At 41.1% G+C, this 14,505-nt stretch overlaps 1 protein-coding gene and 1 non-coding gene across 4 annotated transcripts in view; one reads left to right on the forward strand and one right to left on the reverse strand.

The window, feature by feature from the left end:
- The window catches only part of SPATS2 (spermatogenesis associated serine rich 2), a 114,995-nt gene that overhangs the window by 24,641 nt on the left and 75,849 nt on the right, over window positions 1–14,505 (forward strand). Inside the window, exon 1 of one of the 3 annotated variants that reach the window (XM_023756330.1) lies at window positions 9,028–9,060. The exons of the other annotated variants lie outside the window; for them this stretch is intronic. The gene's annotated coding sequence lies outside the window, so the exon portion shown is untranslated. Of the gene's footprint in view, window positions 1–9,027; window positions 9,061–14,505 lie in introns of those variants that run through there. 3 annotated transcript variants of the gene reach the window in all.
- LOC111826642 lies at window positions 1,429–1,533 on the reverse strand. Its single transcript, XR_002829995.1, has one exon. It is a non-coding gene; the product is annotated as a U6 spliceosomal RNA (small nuclear RNA).

A 14,505-nucleotide genomic window follows, 5' to 3' on the forward strand; every position in this document is an offset into this window, starting at 1 on the left:
CCCCCCCCCCCACCAGAGCACAAATTTTTGTGCACCGGGCCTCTAGTATATATATAAAACCCTAATATGCAAATAGACTGAACAGCCTAACAACCAGTCGCTATGACGTTCTCTGACCACGAGGGGCGGGGGGCGCGCGTGGAACATGGCGGGTGTCAGCAACAGGCGGCAGAGTGTGGAACATGGCAGGCATTGGCCCTGGCCGGTATGGTGGAGCAGGTGTGCGGAGGTGCCAGACCAAGGCAGGGCACCGGTCACTGTCTTCGGGCGAGCCTCTGGTGGTTACTGAAAATTCTTTGCTCCCGCCAGGCGCTCGCACCTGCTGCTGGCGCCTGCCTCAATCGCTCCGTGCCATCAGCGCGGCGGCAGGAGTGGGGCTGCCGGCATTCAGGGGACTGGAGGCCGCAGAGGATGGCCTGAGACCTGCCCCAGTGCCCACCGCCGCCTCGCAGCCCATAGTTCCTTTCAAGGTGCACGAATTCGTGCACTGGGCCCCTAGTGTATATATAAGTATACACAAACTAGAGAGTATTTCATTGGTTCTAAGATGTGTATCTCCTCTCCCCCAATTCCCCCCCCCCCCATTTAATCTCTGAATTTGTGATGTGTTTTACAATTGATTATATTTTGACAGAGTTATTTTTTCCCTTATAAGATAATGTGTCTGGCTTCTTAGATTAGAAGGAAAACAGTATTTAAAATTTTACTCTTCAGCCCTGACCAGTTTGGCTCAGTGGATAGAGCGTTGGGCTGTGGACTAAAAGTCCCGGGTTCGATTCTGGTCGAGGGCATGTACCTTGGTTGCAGGCTCGATCCCCAGTAGGGGGTGTACAGGAGGCAACTGATTGATGTTTCTCTCTCATTGATGTTTCTAACTCTCTATACCTCTCCCTTCCTCTCTGTATAAAGTCAATAATAATATATTTAAAAAAATAAAAAAATAAAACTTTACTCTTCATAAAAGCAGCATCATATTGGCTTATCTTTTGGCAATTTGCTTTACTTGCTCAGATGGTTTTTGAGGTTTGTCCCATATTAATAAATGTAGCTCTGTTATTTTTTAAATTAATCTTTATTGTTGAGATTATTACAGATGTCCCTCTTTTTTCCTCCCATAGCTCCCCTCCACCTGGTTTCCACCCCACCCCAGGCCCTTGCCACCCTATTGTCTGTGTCCATAGGTAATGCATACATGCATATAAGATCTTTGTCTAATCTCTTCCCGCACCCCCCCCTCCCCCCACACTCTCTTCCCTCTGAGAATCGTCAGTCTGTTTCATTTCCATGCCCCTGATTCTATTCCATTCACCAATTTATTCTGTTCATCAGATTTTTTATTCATTTGATTTTTGGATTCACTTGATGATAGATAGGTATTTGTTGTCACTTTGTTCATATTTTTTATCTTTACCTTTTTCTTCTTCCTCTTAAAAATATGAACACTTCACGAATTTGTGTCATCTTTGTGCAGGGACCATGCTAATCTTCTCTGTATCGTTCCAATTTTACTATATGTGCTGCTGAAGCGAGCACATTGGTTGATTCTTTTTTTTTATATTTAATTTCTTTATTGGTTAAGGTATTACAAATGTGTCCTCATCCCCCCATTAACCCCCAACCTCCCCCCCCCCCACTTATGCTCTCATCCCCCTGTTGTCCGTGTCCATTGGTTTGGCTTATATGCATGCATACAAGTTCTTTAGTTGATCTCTTCCCCTTACCCCCACCCTCCCCTACTTTCCCTCTGGGGATTGATAGTCTGATCGCTGTTTCTCTGTCTTTGGATCTGTCCCTGTTCATCAGTCTATGTTGTTCTCTATGTTCCACAAATGAGTGAGATCATGTGGTATTTATCTTTCTCTGACTGGCTTATTTCACTTAGCATAATGCTCTCTAGTTCCTTCCATGCTGTTGCAAATGGCAAGAGTTCCTTCTTTTTTACTGCAGCGTAGTATTCCATTGTGTAGATGTACCACAGTTTTTTAATCCACTCATCTGCTGATGGGCACTTAGGCTGTTTCCAAATCTTAGCTATGTTGAATTGAGCTGCTATGAACATAGGGGTGCATATATCCTTTCTGATTGGTGTTTCTGGCTTCTTGGGATATTTCCTAGAAGTGCGATCACTGGGTCAAATGGGAGTTCCATTTTTAGTTTTTTGAGGAAACTCCATACTGTTCTCCACAGTGGCTGCACCAGTCTGCATTCCCACCAGCAGTGCAGAAGGGTTCTTTTTCTCCACATCCTCTCCAGCACTTGTTGTTTGTTGATTTGTTGATGATAGCCATTCTGACAGGTGTGAGATGATACCGCATTGTCGTTTTGATTTGCATCTCTTGTGTAATCAGTGACTTTGAGCATGTTTTCATATGTCTTTTGGCCTTCTGTATGTCCTCTTTCGAAAAGTGTCTATCTAGGTCCATTGCCCATTTTTTGATTGGATTGTTTATCTTCCTATTGTTAAGTTGCATGAGTTCCCTGTAAATGTTGGAGATTAAACCCTTATTGGTGATATCATTGGCAAATATGTTCTCCCATGCAGTGGGCCTCATTGGTTGATTCTTGTATGTGCCCTGATTACGGATTGAACCCACAACCTTTGAGTATCAGGATGATGCCCTAACCAACTGAGCTACCTGGCCAGGGCAGGGAGAGTTACTAGTAGTTTCAGGTTTCTTAAATGTGGCCAAGGAAACAGGAGTTAGAGGGAAAGAATTTGAACTGTGTCCAGGGAGGGGAGAGTAAAATACTATTTGGAAGGAGGGGACCTGTATCCTGACAAGGTTCCTGAAAGAGCTGTTGCTGGATGGGAGATTCATTCATTTCAAGAGATATTTACTAGTACCTACTATGTGCCAGGCACTGGGCTAGGTCCTCAGGATATCATGTTAAACAACTAGATAGGTTCCTGTTTACATGGATTTACAATCTAGCACAAGCATGTCAAACTCGTGACCCGCGGGCTGCATGTGGCCCACAATGAATATTTTTGTGGCCCAGCCAATATAACAGTATGTAAGAAACGTATTAATAAAAATTTTGTAACTTAATTTTTACAATATCTTGTTATACATAATTATTAATAATGAATTACAACGTTCGCTAATGACTGATTGCTATAATCGTGTTGCATTCATTTCCCTTATGTGCCTTACCACAGGCGCACCATTTCTCTCCACTAATACCAGCAGTGAATATTTTAGCAACCTATTGCCACGTCCTTAGTCTTGGACTGAAGTGTTTGCTGTGTGCAACCGGAAATATTTCACTTTCGGAGAACAAGAAAAATAGGTTTATTTGCGTTACACTTATTAATTTGTGCAGTGTCTGGTAAGTTAATGTTCAAGAAAAAATATTAATTTTTATTAAAATGTTCTATTATTTTATGTTAACAATTACTCATTTATTTTAGCCCTTTGTATTCAGCATGTCTCTATCGAAATAAACCTACATTTCTATGAAAATTGAAGCTTTTGTTTTTTTGCGGCCCACATAAACTTAAACCTTGTTTATTTGGCCTGGGTCAGCCTTTGCCTTTGACATGCTTGATCTAGCAGGAAAGACAATTAAACAAGAAGTTAAAATTTAATGTGAATGCTATGATAGAAGTAGTGAGGGTTCTTTAGAAGCCTATAGTAAAAACATTGGATTAGTCTCAGATAGGGGTAGGGTAGAGTGTAGGACTCAGGGGTCCTCAAACTACGGCCCGCGGGCCACATGTAAATACAAATATTGTATTTGTTCCCGTTTTGTTTTTTTACTTCAAAATAAGATATGTGCAGTGTGCATAGGAATTTGTTCATAGTTTTTTTTTAAACTATAGTCCGGCCCTCCAACGGTCTGAGGGACAGTGAACTGGCCCCCTGTTTAAAAAGTTTGAGGACCCCCGGGTAGGTTCTGGAGTTAGTGACATTTGAACAGAGACCTGAAAGATGAGCTGGAATTAGCCAGGCAAAGAGAATAAGGAAGGAGAGTTATATGTCCAGCAGCCATCCAAAGTCAGTTTTATTGTAAGATTGGGACTTTTTGTGAGAATGAAGAATTAGATAAATGGATTCTCTGTGGGGAGTGACCTTTTTTTTAAAAGTATAGGGCCTAAACTTTTTGCCCTCTGAACAAGAGAAAACCTTTTTATCTCCCTTTGTATTGTATGGCTCATTGCTCTAAGGACCCAGAACCCAGACTGATATTTCAAATCAGCCATATTATTGGTTAAATAGACTTTTGCATACTGACCTTTTGTTTTAGTTACCCAAATTTGAGTATAGGTATTACTCAGCGTTCAAAGCAGAATGCATTTTATTCTTTAAATTTTCTTCTCAAACTGATTATGATTATATTTTATTTCTTCTCACTGCTTGCTGGCTGGCTAAAAAAATTCAAATATTTGACAGTCTAGGAAAGTCAAAAAAGTTTAATTAAATTGCTACTAAATAATGTTTGTTTTAGTTATTTGGTGGCATAGAGGATTAAGGCTTTTTTCCTTAAAATGTGTAGTTGAGCCCTGGCCAGTATTGTACAGTGGTCAGAGTGGTGGCCTGTCTACCAAAGGGTGGTGGGTTCTATTCCTGGTCAAGAGCATGTACCTGGGTTGCAGGTTCGATCCCATGCCATGGGGTGCATGTTGGGGGCAACCAATCCATGTATCTCTCTCATATCGATATTTCTCTCTTTCTCTTTACTCTCTCTAAAATCAATGGGAAAAAATATCCCCTGGTGAGGATTAACAAAAACAAACAAGCAAAATGTGTAATTGGAAGTGCTTATACAATGAAGAAAGTAATTCCATTTTCAGAGTATTATCTTGACGTCAGGCCCCCTTGTTCTTCCTATTCCAGAGTACCTTCTGCCATTCTGCTAGTTAGTTCTCAGCTCAGGTGTTTCAGTGTCTCTACAGAAGTTGAGCTTAGCTATGTTTATAATCTGTGAACATCAAATTCCTTTTTTTCTTCTAACAGCTAGAACATTAAGTTCCTTGCCAGTGATCTAAAACACATTGAATTCTACATCTTCAGATGCAAAAGATTTATTTTCTCTGAACTTAGATCATGATGTTTAAAAACAAAGAGACCTTAGAAATGGAGAAAGCTTAGGTTATTAAATATTCATGATTATTCTAGTTCTGCTGCAGATATATACACAGTTAAAAACACTATAAATTATCCCTAGTTGGTTTGGCTTTAGTGGATAGAATGTCGACTGTGGACTGAGGGGGACTGAAGGTTCCAGGGTTCGATTCCGGTCAAGGGCACGGTCTGGGACATGGTCATGGGCACATGCCTTGGTTGCAGGTTTGATCCTCGTCCTCGTGCAGTAGGTAACCAATCATCTCTCTCTCTCATGTCTCTGTCTCTGTCTCTGTCTCTCTTCCTCCCTTCCTCCGTCCCTCCCTGTCCCCCTTCCACTCTCTATAAAAAAATCAATGACAAAATATCCTCGGGTGAGGATTAACAACAACAAAAAAATCAACAAACAAAAACACTACAGCCCTAGCTGGTTTGGCTCAGTGGATAGAGCGTTGGCCTGCAGGCCAAAGGGTCCTGGGTTCAATTCCGATCAAGGGTTGCAGGCTCCTCCCCGGCCTGGGCCCTAGTCAGGGCTCGTGCAGGAGGCAGCAAATCGATGTGTTTCTCGCACATCGATATTTTTCTCTGTCTTTCCCTTTCTCTTCCACTTTCTCTAAAAATCAATGGAAAAATATCCTTGGGTGAGAATTAAAAAACAAAACAAAGCAAAAAACCACTATAAATTAGTGTTTTATTCCAGAGGATGTAGTATGACTTCCAGTCTCAAATAATTTAATCATTTAAAAATATTTGTAAATAAGTGAAATCATGCTAGTAAGCAGCAAGTTATTAACTGTGTGTGTATGTGAGTGAGTAAATATAGATGATTTTAAATGACACTTAGATTGGCATACAATTTGAAATACAATAATTGTCATACTGCAATAGTGACAGTTAAATTAAATCTGTCTTAAAAATATCTTTTTACCATGATCAAATCAAATATTTCAGTTGGGGGATGAAGGAACTGGGTGAGCATAATGATATTGTTTGATGTTATTTGGTTGGTAATGTAGAAAGCCAGGCTAAGTTTGACCTAACATTTCAGGCTAGGGTCTCCAGGCATGTTGTTGGCAGTTGTCTGTTGCTGAGGAACAAAACCACTCCAAACTTGGCGTAAAACTCTTATGGTTCTGGGTGTTGACTGGGCTCAGGCTAAGTTATTCTTGCACAAGTTCTGTCATGCACTTGTAGTCACACGGGGCCTGGAGTTATCCCGAAGGCTTCCTTTCAAACTCACATGTCTGGCACTTGAGCAGGGAAGTCCAAATAGCTAGGAGCTGGAATAGCCAGAGCTCCTTGAACATCTTTATTTTTCACTATTTCTTTGTAGACTCTCCAGCATAGTAGCCAGACTTCTTACATGAAGAGGCTTAGGGCTCCAAAAGCACTTGTTCTGAGTAAGGGAGCCAGAAGGGAGTTGTATTATCTTTTATGACCTAAATTCAGAATCAGTGTCACTTTCACTGCATTTTGTTCATTAGAAGCAAGTCACTAAGTCCATCCCATATTCAAAGGGAAGGAAACTGGACTCCACTTCTTGCTGGGAGGTGTGTAAAGAATATACAGTTGTATTTCAAAATAATTTCAGTCTTCCCTCTGGCCACAAATTCTTTACATTCCTCCTACATTCAAAACACACTTACCACTTCTCAAGGCCCCCAAAGTCTTATCTAGTACAGCATCAGGCTCAGGCTTGAGGTTCAGTATCTTGCCATCTAAATCAGGCCCAAGTGCAGGTAAGGCTGGATATGGTTCCTTGGGTATAGCTTCTTGAGTACTGTTGCTTTCACTTTAAAAACCTGTGAATTAAAGAGTCACATTATCTCCCCTTATATCCAGCCCACCCAATATGCAACAGTGGACAGGCATAAGATAACCACTATAGACACTCCTGTTCAAAAAAACAGGTGTATTAACTACAACAAGACTGTGCACAAAGCCCACAAAGGGTGCACCAAGAGTGTCCACCTCAGGTAATTGGAGAGCTGAGCCACTATAGGACACCTAGCACAGAAAGCCACTCTATCAACACAGGGAAGCAGCCAAAATGCGGAGACAAAGAAATAGGTCACAAATGACAGAAATGGAGGAAAGCAAACTACTGGATATAGAGTTCAAAACCATGGTTATAAGGTTTTTCAAGAATTTTCTAGAAACCACCGATAAATTTAGTGAGACCCTCGATAAATCTAGTGAGACTCTCGAGGATATGAAAAAGGACCAACTAGAAATTAAGCATACACTGACTGAAATAAAGAATAATATACAGAGATCCAACAGCAGACTAGAGGATTGTAAGAATCAAGTTAATGATTTGAAATACGAAGAAGCAAAAAACACCCAACCGGAAAAGCAAAAAGAAAAAAGAATCCAAAAATATGAAGATAATGTAAGGAGTCTCTGGGACAACTTCAAGCGTACCAACATCCGAATTATGGGGGTGCCAGAAGAAGAGAGAGAGCAAGATATTGAAAACCTATTTGAAGAAGTAATGACAGAAAACTTCCCCTACCTGGTGAAAGAAATAGACTTACAAGTCCAGGAAGCGCAGAGAACCCCAAACAAAAGGAATCCAAAGAGGACCACACCAAGACACATCATCATTAAAATGCCAAGAGCAAAAGACAAAGAGAGACTCTTAAAAGCAGCAAGAGAAAGTCAGTTACCTACAAGGGAGTACCCATATGACTGTCAGCTGATTTCTCAACAGAAACTTTGCAGGCCAGAAGGGAGTGGCAAGAAATATTCAAAGTGATGAATACCAAGAACCTACAACCAAGATTACTTTATCCAGCAAAGCTATCATTCAGAATTGAAGGTCAGATAAAGAGCTTCACAGATAAGAAAAAGCTAAAGGAGTTCATCACCACTAAACCAGTATTATACGAAATGCTGAAAGGTATCCTTTAAGAAGAGAAAGAAGAAGAAAAAGGTAAAGATAAAAATTATGAACAACAAATACATATCTATCAAGTGAATCTAAAAATCAAGTGAATAAAAAATCTGATGAACAGAATAAAATGGTGAATATAATAGAATCAGGGGCATAGAAAGGGAGTGAACTGACAATTCTCGGGGGGAAAGGAGTGTGGGGGGTGCGGGAAGAGACTGGACAAAAATCGTACACCTATGGATGAGGACAGTTGGGGGGGCGGTAAGGGCCGAGGGTGGGGTGGGAACTGAGTGGAGGGGCATTATGGGGGGCGGGGAAAGAGGAACAACTGTAATAATCTGAACAATAAAGATTAAAAAAAAAATACAGATTTAAGGAACACACTAGTCACTGGTTCAAAGCAGTTCTGAAATTCAGCCAGGCACATATTACCAGTTCTGTGATCAGTCCTACTGCCTAGGAACCATTCTCCACAGCTTTTAGTTTTGCCCCTGAATTATTCTTTTCCATAAAATGTATCCAGTGTTTGCAGCTGAGTAGTTTTCTTAGCCTATTTCCTGGACATAGAGGTTTGAGTGTGTGTATGTGTGTGTGTGGCGGGGGGACACAGTTTGATTCCCAGTCAAGGCATATGTGTGGGTTGCAGGCTTGATCCCCAGTGTGGGGTGTGCAGGAGGCAGCTGATCAATGATTCTCATCATTGATGTTTCTCTCTCTCTCTCTCTCTCCCCTTCCCTTCCTCTCTGAAATCAATAAAAAGATATTAAAACAAAACAAAACTTTCAGGCTTTCACTAACACTTTCAAGGCCCTTCTTGCCTTCTCCTGCCATTGAGTCCCAAAGCCAAACAATTTAATTACCAAAATCTGTTTTGGCTGTCTATTGCTTTGTAACATAACATGCCAAATTTAGTGATGTAAAATAACATTTCTTTTTATCTTTTATGGTTCCTGTGTTTAGGCTTCGCTAGGCAGTTGTGTCTCTCATTTAAAAGGCTTCCTCACCAAAATCTCTTAATGCAGTTGGAGTCAGCTGGTCTGGAGATGACTCCTCATTCACATGTCTGATGGCTGAGCTGGGAGGACTCAAAAACAGTTGGTACTCCTCAGACATCTAATTCTCTATGAGGCTTCGTCCATAGTCTCTCCAGCACAAGGGCTTTAGGGAACCTGGATATCTTATATGGTGATTCAGGCTCCAAAGTTGCCTGTCCTGGGAGAGAACCAGACAGAAGTTTTCTCAGCTTTTATGACCTAACTTCTGAGGTTGCTCAGTGTCACTTCTTCATTCTCTTTATGGGAAGTGACTCTACCTTTTGACGGGAATAGGATCAAAGAATTTGTAAACATGTTTCAAAACACATAATGTCTCCTTTCTCCCCACCCCCAATATAAAAAAGTTTTGGAAGCTGGAATGTAGTGGATCTTGCCTTGTTAGGACAGGCTTTCTCTCTCTCTTTTTTTTAATCTTTAATTTCTTTATTGGTTAAGGTATTACAAATGTGTCCTCATCCCCCCATTAACCCCCAACCCCCCCCCCCCCAGGCTTTCTCTTTCTTGTTGGTGGGGGTGGGGGTAGAGGTAGGAGATCAGTTCCCTTCATTTAATGTTCCAGAATGGATTTGTCAAGATGTCAAGAGCTGTGGAAGGAGACTTCACAATAACAAATGTCTCTTTTCTTCAGTAGAGATAGGGCTGGGAGCTTTGGACTTGGCATTCTTTTTCTTTTTGTATGAGAGTAGGCATAACAGTGCTTCCATCCCCAAAGAGAAAGCAAACTAAACAAACAAAATCTCTCAAACTATTGAAAGTTTTACCATTTAGCCTGGCTGGCATGGCTCAGTGGTTGAGCATCAACCTATGAACCAGGAGGTCACGGTTCGATTCCCAGTCAGGGCACATGCCCGGGTTTCAGGCTTGATCTCCTGTTAGGGGGCCTGCAGGAGGCAGCCAATGATTCTCTCCCATCATTGATGTTTCTGTCCTTCTTCCTCTTCCTCTCTGAAATCAATAAAAACATATTTAAAAAATAAAAATAATAAAAGTTCTACCATGTATAGCTTCGTTTGAATTGATGAGTAACATTTTTGCAAGGGTTAAAGAGTATGTGTGCCTCTTTATCATTTATACTTTCCATTGAATTAGTTTAGCTAGCTTTCTTAATGCCTGCAGGGATACTTCCAAGGGAAAATTTGAAAAGGGGATAGCTGATAGAAATAATTTTAAGTTTGGGGAATTCTAGAGCAGGTGGTAAAGCAGGTTAGATGAGACTTTGAATAGCAGTAGGGAATGATCTCTAGAACTTTACTACCTGACCTCATCTGAAAAGACTTTGTTCACCTTATGTAGTGATCTGGCTTTGGAAGTAAAATAATCAGAAAAATTTGTCTTTGGTGATATGTGCTTTGTAGAGGCTATTGTGTTATTTTTCCCTCCTTTCTCTCTAGGTAGAAGAAGGTGGCAGTGAATATGTTTTCCTGTATTTGTTTATGGTCATACAGGCAATGTGAATATTGATTTTTATGTTTTTTCCAGTTTTGCTTCTTTCTTTACCCTTCTTTCTGGTTTTGTACACCAAATTCTCTGATTATCTGAGAAAAAGAAGATAGCTTAGTGAATAAGAAGTTATAATATAAGTAGCTGCCTTCCATTACTCTTCCCACTTCTGGAAAGAAGAAATGCCTGTATTTAATCATTTACCTGTTTTATTTTTCTTAGTATCCAGATCTATATATACATTGTTGAATTGGGGTACAGAAAAAAGCCTACTAACTTTTATTTTAAATGATTTGGTTATTTTATTTTTTAAGTGCCAGATGGTAGAATTTTATGGTTTTAATTAACGCGAATACAATGTGCACACAAGCTGTCTATTAATTTTCTGCTCTGTGCAGCTGGGCATTGGGATTGGTGACTGATGGCCAGTTGGGCTTTCCACAGTGGCTTGTGGGTCTTTGAGGAGAAGCTGTGAGCAATCTCAGCACAGTAAGATTTATTTGCACATCAGCAGCCCTTCAAGCTCCTTGACATTGTGGACCACGAACTTCCAAAAGTCACTGGGCAGCGTGTGCTTTGTTTTCTTCTTGCTCCCATAACCAACACTGGGCATTAAGACCTGGCCCTTGAATCTCCTGTGCACTTATTGCCTCTGGGTTTCTCCCAGTTACACTTAATTTTGACATATCAATCTGACTGGTGCCAGATGAACTTCTTGGTCCTTTTTTTTCTTTTTAATTTAAAAATAATATATTTTTATTGTTTTCAGAGAGGAAGGGAGTGAGAGAGAGAGGCAGAAACATCAATGATGAGAGAGAATCATTAATCAGCTGCCTCCTGCACACCCCACACGGGGGAATGAGCCTGCAAGCCAGGCATGTGCCCTCACTGGGAATTGAACTGTGACCTCCTGGTTCATAGGTTGATGCTCAACCACTGAGCCACACCAGCCAAACTTAAATATATTTTTATTGATTTTAGAGAGGACGGGAGAGGGAGAAAGAGATAGAAATATCAGTGATGAGAGGGAATCTTTGATCAGCTGCCTCCTGCACGCCCCCCACTAAGGACCGAGCCTGCAACCTGGACTTGAACCCTTGCCTGACTGATGCTCTAGCCACTGAGCCAAACTGGCTAGGGCAGTGGTCGGCAAACCGCGGCTCACGAGCCACATGCGGCTCTTTGGCCTCTTGAGTGTGGCTCTTCCACGAAATACCACGTGCGGGCACACATGTACAGTGCGATTGAAACTTCGTGGCCCATGCGCAGAAGTCGGTATTTTGTGGAAGAGCCACACTCAAGGGGCCAAAGAGCTGCATGTGGCTTGCAAACCGCAGTTTGCCAACCACTGGGCTAGGGTATTGGTCCTCTTTTTAACAATCTTAGGTTTCACAAGGGGTCTGAGGGCAGCCATGATGCAAGTAGAAGATAGGTGCCCAATTCAGTTATTTTTTTATATGATATTTTAAAAATGATGTTACATATGCTAATAATTTGTAGTATGAGAACCTCAAGAAGAGTCAGAAAAGGAAGTTCTGGAATGAGTTGCATTCCCAAGGAAGAGAACAATACATCTTGAACTACTGAAAATGGGGAAGACTTTTCACTACAGTTCTTTAACTTCAGTTGCAACTTGGAAGAGGTAGCATCTTTTGGGATTAGTATTCTGTACCTTTTTCAGTTGTTTATCTGCATTTTCTTTTCGCCTTCCTTCCAGTTGACACACATTTGGTTTGGAGGGAGTAGGGGTGGAAGAAGGAAGAGTTAATTTTTCATGCTTTTAAATCTGCTAATATTATTTAACTGATTTCACCTAGATGAAAACTTATTTTTTAGAATATTCAATACATGGTATGTTGCATGCATTATGTATTCATTTAAAGCAGGGGTGGGGAACCTTATTTCTGCCAAGGGCCATTTGGATATTTATAACATCATTCATGGGCCATACAAAATTATCAAGTTAAAAATTAGCTGCAATATTTGGTCATACATTTAATTAACTCATCCCAATGCCTTGGCAGGGCCAAACCAAGTAATTTTGAGGGTCTTATATGGCCCATGGGCCAGATGTTCCCCACCCCTGATTTAAAGAATTATAGTAGCATGAATTTATGAACGATATGGATAGCATATTATTTCCAGTCTAAAATTGCTCTGTTCATTTTTGGACATAGTAATTACCTGCTAGAGCAATATTTTTCTGGCATGTTATAAGCCATGAGAATGGTTTGGAATGGATCTGAATGAAAGGTTTTTGGTGCAACTCAATTTTATTCTTTCTTTCCTTAGAGTGTTGGTGGAGTAGTTTGATCTTGAGAGAGGAGAGGAAAAAAGCTGCTTTGTGAAAGCAGTAATTCCATAGAGACTGGTGGTATTAGAAATACTTTATTTTTGGGGTTTAGAAAGTCAGAAGACCTAAGCATTAATGTGCTCTCTCCCCATGTATTAATGAATTTAAAATATGTTGCTGAGGCCTGACCGGTGTGGTTTAGTGGTTAGAAGTTAGCCTGTGCACCGAGGATCATGGGTTCAATTTCCCATCAAGGGCATGTACCTGGGTTGCAGGTTGGAGTGTGTGCAGGAGGCAACCAGTCGATGTTTCTCTCCTCCCCTTCTCCTCCCTCCCATCCAATCTCCTTAAAAATCAATGGAAAAAATATTCTCCAGTGTAGACTAACAACAAAAAATAATGATAAAATAAAACATATGTTGCTGATTTAATGTTGATTTTGTGTATTAACTTCTGGTTTGGGCTTCTTTAAGCAGTTTGTATATATTAAATCAAGTTAGTTAAAAATATTTAATTATTCTGTTCTTTCAACTGACATACAATATTTTGAAAATATTATTTTGAAAAGACAGCTATTATTTTGAAAGTAACAGATGTATTTAATATTTTTGTGACTGTACAGATGTTACTGGCAAAAAATCTTTGGATCATAAAAAGCGTTTGTCAAATGTGTATTTTTAGTTTGGTGTAAAAATGTACCATCTATATTATTGGTGAGTGTAATTAACAAAAGTAGTTCAGATAAAAGAGTCTAAGTCTGAAATGATGAAGCTTCTGTTCTTAAGACAGTGCTTTATTTACACTAAGCATAAGGAAAAAAACAGCTGGAAATACCATTTGAAAGAATTCTTATGTTAATTATGGGCTCTTTCAAGAACTACCAGCTTCAGCAATGACTATGCTTTTTAGAGTCTTAAAAATTTCAGAGCTGGAATTAAAGAGATGGACCTCAAAGATGGCGGCGTAGGTAAACACCGGAGACCCCTGCCGCAAACAACCATTTCAAAAATACAACTAAAAGACGGAACGGACATCACCCAGAACCACAGGAAGGCTGGCTGAAGAGAGACTCTACAACTGGAAGGAAAGAGAACAGCAAACCGAGGCTCAGAGGAGGCGCAGTGTGGAAAATACAAAGGTACCAAGGTGCGCGCGCAAAGCGGGCTGGTGGCTGAGAGCGCGGTTGTCGTTTTCGGTCGGGAGTGAGTCTCAGACTCTGGGCTCCAGATCCGGGCGAGTCTCTAGGGACCCAGACTCAAACGGGAGAAGCGGGATTATCCGGCATCAGTTGGAACCTGAGGGCAGCTTTCTCTCCGGGGTTTGCAGCGGCTGCCGGGGTTCTGAGAAGCAGAGCCTCTGGGAACGGGACTGAGAGCGGCCATAACTGCTCCCTCCGCCCGCCCTGTTGATCCCACCCCGCCCAAACCCTGCACACAGCCATTTGCCGATCGCCTCAGGCAAAGGCTGGATTAGCGCCTCCCCAGAAGACAGACGTTTTCCACACAGCTGATTCCTACAGCCAGTCGGCCTGGTGGTCAAATCCCTCTAGTGTTAACTACAACAATTAAGGCTTGGCTAGAACAAGACTGCGCACAGAGACCACAAGGGGGTGCACCAAGAAAGCATAAAAGATGCAGAGACAAAAAAACATGACAGAAATGGAGGATATGGAGCTAAGAATCACAATTTTGAGGGCTTGCTATAAACTTGAGCAGAGCCTCACGAAAACTAATGAGACCCTCGATGCTACGATAA

Source organism: Myotis lucifugus, unplaced genomic scaffold (assembly GCF_000147115.1).
Source record: "Myotis lucifugus unplaced genomic scaffold, Myoluc2.0 scaffold_91, whole genome shotgun sequence".
NCBI lineage: Eukaryota > Metazoa > Chordata > Mammalia > Chiroptera > Vespertilionidae > Myotis > Myotis lucifugus.